This window comes from Lissotriton vulgaris, unplaced genomic scaffold (assembly GCF_964263255.1).
Source record: "Lissotriton vulgaris unplaced genomic scaffold, aLisVul1.2 SCAFFOLD_914, whole genome shotgun sequence".
NCBI lineage: Eukaryota > Metazoa > Chordata > Amphibia > Caudata > Salamandridae > Lissotriton > Lissotriton vulgaris.
Genome location: NW_028254243.1, coordinates 279,491 through 284,727, shown reverse-complemented (window position 1 = coordinate 284,727; position 5,237 = coordinate 279,491).

Below are 5,237 nucleotides of genomic sequence, written 5' to 3'. Positions count from 1 at the left end.
TTCGTGTGAGGCGCTGGTGTGCGAGAGACCAAGACGTGATTAAACCAGCTCTTCAACTATTCTGCTTGCTGTGTTTTATTCCAACACTTAGCTTTTCCAAAGTTTCAGTAGGCCGTACCACAGTTTCGCCCTCAGCTTGAACAAGATGGGGAAAATTACACTTGAGTCATTGATGAAGGAACCCCCCTCCACACATTTGTCTGACTGCAGTGTGAAGGACGGTACCCTTGAACAGACAAGGAAGTGAAATAGACGTGATATGACAGCATCTTTTCAAAATAGGCTTGTTGCACCTGACAGGTTGGTAGCCGTGAAAACCATCTGGAAAACTGTCTCCAGTGTCTGACACAGCTAAGGGTATCTTTTCAGAGTTTCACATTTGCTTCAAAGTTATCGTTAGAGGCAAATATACTGTACTAAAATGAGGATATTGAAAATATCAAAAATTTGGATCTCTACCCGCAGATATAGTTAAAAATGTCAGCATATGACATGTACTAATTATATGAGTTAAGCTTGTTCTACACCGAGGGGTTAAGCAATTGTTGCGGCGTGTTTTTGTTTTCCTGCCTTCCTATAGTAAAAACAATTTTAATGTAATGTTGCACTATCAATAATGTTAAACTTCAACTGACAAATATAGAGCCAGAGAAGCCATAACCTGAAATGTTATATTTTCCAAATTTGCAATTATTGTTATCTCATGTATAGTGTCCTACCAATCTGAAAAAAAGTCATCTTCAACATTGTCAGAGGATTTATTAAACCTGACTTTCTAACGCAAGAAATTCCCCCTTCAGAGACTCTGTGCGAGGCTATCGCCGAGTACTTTGAAGGAAAAGTACATGGCCTGACAAAGGATTTTGTAATCCCTAGCCTGGCCGGTGATGAAGTTAATGGAAAGGAGAGACTTGTGGAGAAACAATTGGCGAGCTTCCAACCTGTCAGCTTAGAGGAATCCCGACGAGCTATACTCTGCACCAAATCAGGTTCTCCATTTTACCCCTACCCTATTAAACTCCTGCATCTTATTGTAGAGGTTACCAACCCAGTCATTAACGACATTGTAAATAGTTCCCTGGCCACAGCTAATGTCCCCCCAGAGTGGAAACTTGCAGCAGTGAGACCCCTGCAAAAGAAACAGCTCCCTGACCCCACTACACTATCCAATCTGCGTCCCATCTCACTACTTCCTGCTCTATGTAAAATCACAGAGTCTATGGTCAACCAACAACTGACCAGGTTCTTAGAAGAGAGTGAAGTATGGCATCCCAACCAGGCTGGTTTTAGAGCGCAGCACTCAACAGAGTCTGCTCTCCTGCATACCGCAGATACCATCCGTATCGCCCTAGACCAAGGGAAGAAGGCCGTCCTGATTTTATTAGACCTATCGGCGGCCTTCGATACGGTCTCACATGTCATTCTGATAGACCGTCTGAAAACCTTTGGCATCACGGGTGTGGTACTTGAATGGCTCAAGAACTTCCTGAGTGGAAGGAGGCAGGTGGTGACGCTAGGAGAATTTCACGCTGGGGAAAGAAGACTCACGACAGGAGGACCTCAGGGCTCCAGTCTTAGCCCGACATTGTTTAATGTCTACACCGCACCCCTGATCAGTCTAATTGCATCGTTTGGCATAGAAGCTATAGCCTATGCCGACGACACGCAACTGACCCTGACTATGGATAAAGACAACCAGGTCTGGGAAGAGAAACTCAAGGGCTGCCTCACGGCAACCTTTGAATGGATGCGGTCTAACCATATGAAATGCAACACCGGGAAGACGGAGATAATACCGATGGGCCCAAACAATGAATTCATACCCAGACTGTGGTGGCCTGAGAAAGCAGAAATACCACCCAATACTGCCACCACGGCCCGCAATCTGGGAGTGACCTTTGATTGGAATTTGTCCTTTAAACAGCAGGCACTGAAAGTGGCAGGTACGTGCTTTGGTGGTATAAAGAGCTTGAGAAAGTTCTTCGACCTCCTTCCCTTGGAGGCCAGGAAAACAGTAGTGGTCGCACTGGTCACATCCCACCTTGATTATTGTAATGGACTATATGCAGGTACCAACAAGGAGGTTACCTATAGTCTCCAAATGGTGCAGAACTCGGCGGCCACACTTGTATTAAAGTGGCCCAGGAGATCATCAGCGACGGAAGCCCTTAAGACTTTACATTGGTTACCTATCATTAAAAGAATTCTATTTAAAATCTTGCTCATCACCTTTAGGGCAATACATAAACTAGGACCATTGTATTTGCGGAAAAAAATCATCAGATACCATCCAACTCGAACTCTCCGCTCGACCAACGCCAATCTTCTGGCAGTTCAATCATTCAAGCTTAAGCCCCGCGGGGGCAAGTCCCTTGGGGTGCTAGGCACAAAAGCCTGGAACACACTCCCCCCCCCACATAAGAGCCTTGGATAGAGAAACTGAATTCAGGAAACAACTAAAAACCTGGATCTTTACTCTACCTGACACCACTGCCAGATCCCTAGTGTAAGAATGCTATCTGATCAGCCATACAAGTGGGCGCCAAGATGCTCCTTGGAGCGATAGTTGCGCGGTATAAATAACCCCCTTACATTACAATCGTATGGCTTGATAGCAGACAGCTACAAGTCTTGTGGCAATGCTGCAGCATCATTATACTGCTTTAGAAACAGTCTGAAGCAGCAGTGCTTCAGAAGCACTAGACTCTTGTACTTCAGGGGTACCAGTGTACAAATCCCGAAGAGTAGGTTTCAGTGCACTGCTTGCAGTTTTGTATTTGTTCCATGGTGCACACCATGTCACGGACACACACAGAACACTCAGACAGTCTATCAGAAAAAAATTCTCTGTTAGGCCTCAAAACATTACCGTATTCTCTTAAATTATGATTAATTTATATATCACCTACTATTTCCTATGTGGCATTGAAGCACTTATCCCTAAAGTAGCATGCTACTTTGGAACCCACATGTATTGGTTAAATAAGCTGTATTACGCATTGGGATTAGCCTTCTGCTTTCAAAGAAGCCATTCAATGGGGCAGATTTACAATAAGTGGAGCATCCCTGCATATCAGCAGGGATGCGCCACTTATTGTGCGCCATGCTTCCGCCACCATGGATGCGCCGCATTTTACAATGCAAAAACCACAGTTGATGGACAGAATGCAGAACAATGTCACACATTCACCCCAGTACAGACATCTGGGCCTAAATCCATCGTTTTTTTGCACTCCACACCACCCCAGTTCAGACATGGCCATATGCAAATCAGTCTGACCCTGTGCCTCATGGGAACAGTCCAGCCCAAAATGCCAAGCCATGCCTTCCCTGGACCGGAAACAAGCTTCCGAGGACCGGTTTCTGGCATTCCAGCCGTCCGCAGCCCGGCTTGCTTGAATCCAGTGGTGTGGAGAGCATGGGACTCACGTCTGAGCATACCCATCCCACTCGGGGTGACACATGCAAAAACCACAGTTGATGGACAGAATGCAGAACAATGTCAACATTCACCCCAGTACAGAGATCTGGGTCTAAATCCATCGTTTTTTTGCACTCCACTCCACACTGGGGTGAATGTATGACATTGTTCTGCATTCTGTACATCAACTGTGGTTTTTGCATTTGTCACCCCGAGTGGGATGGGTATGCTCAGACGTGAGTCCCATGCTCTCCACACCACTGGATTCAAGCAAACCGGGCTGAGGACGGCTGGAATGCCAGAAACCGGTCCTCGGAAGCTTGTTTCCGGTCCAGGGAAGGCATGGCTTGGCAGCTCGGGCTGGACTGTTCCCATAAGGCACAGGGTCAGACTGATTTGCATATGGCCATGTCTGAACTGGGGTAGTGTGTAGTGCAAAAAAACGATGGATTTAGGCCCAGATCTCTGTACTGGGGTGAATGTATGACATTGTTCTGCATTCTGTCCATCAACTGTGGTTTTTGCATTTTACAATGCGGAGCACCATGGGGCAAAAACAGCACAGATGCGTGACGCATCTGTGCCGTAAAAGTGGTGCATTGCTGGAGTTGCGTTGCAAGCGCAACGCAGCTCCAGCAATGCTCCAGGGGGCCTATTCTCACAATGCTGCATCAATCCTTACTCCTGCTCCAAGCAGGTGCAGGGTTTTGACGCAGCATGGGCCCCAAAGTGACTGAGTGAAATCTTGTAGAATTCACTCAGCCACTTTTAGGAGGCGTTCCTGCGCCCGAATCCCCCCCCCCCCCCCCCGAACGCCTCCGTCTGACGCAGGGCTTTACAACGTGACGCATCTCCCAGATGCGTCACGTTTTAAATATACCGCACCATGGCGCATCTTTTGCGCCGCCGCTGCGTCACAAAAGTGACACAACAGCAAAGTAAAAGAGGCGCAAGGGGCTTGTAAATCTGTCCCAATGTTTTTTTCTCCAGTTTCTTTGTGGCAAAATAATTCAGTAGGATTTAGATGTGATCATAAGTGAGACGTATGTGAGCTCGAGCAATTGTTTGATGCAATGAATAGACTGACTAGAGGAGATTAAGCATTTTTAAGTTGCAAAAGTATGATTACAGTGATATAGGTGTTGTGACCTATGTAAAGAGAAGTGGGCAATTTCTAGAAATATTAGAAGATTTATTCGAGCAGATAGATATGCAACTTAGTTTAGATTATAGTAATAAAGAGGAGGCATGCAGAGGATGGATGATAAGGAGAGGTTCATTTCGAAAGAAAGAAAAAAGATGGAACTATTAAAAGGAATCTAGTACGAGGAGACTTTTTGATATAACTCAAAATCTTATCATTTATGATTGCAAAAAGAAAAAATATTTGCGTGTAAGCTAGTTCTATATTACGTATTTTTAATAACACCAAAGTCAGGCAAACTGTCTGTCCATGCAGGATAGATAGACTTCTCTCATAGGGGGCATATGATTAACAATTATCGCCGTTTTAGCAGCAGAAAACTGCAGCTAAAGCGGTTATAATGGGCTTGATAATATGGCCTTGTGAATCCCAATAGAAACCCATGTTCTGGTGTGAACATTGACTTCTATTGGAATTCTCCAGGGCATATTATCAAGCTCATTATTGCTGCTTTAGCAGCCGTTTTCTGCCGCTAAAACGGGGATAATTTTAACGCCCTGCTTGATAATATGCCCCATAGTTCTTTGTCAAGTTGGGTCCCGGTAGAGGCTGCCTATGTCCTCTTATCTGATCTTCATCAACCATGATAAATACTATAGGGAGTGTAACCCC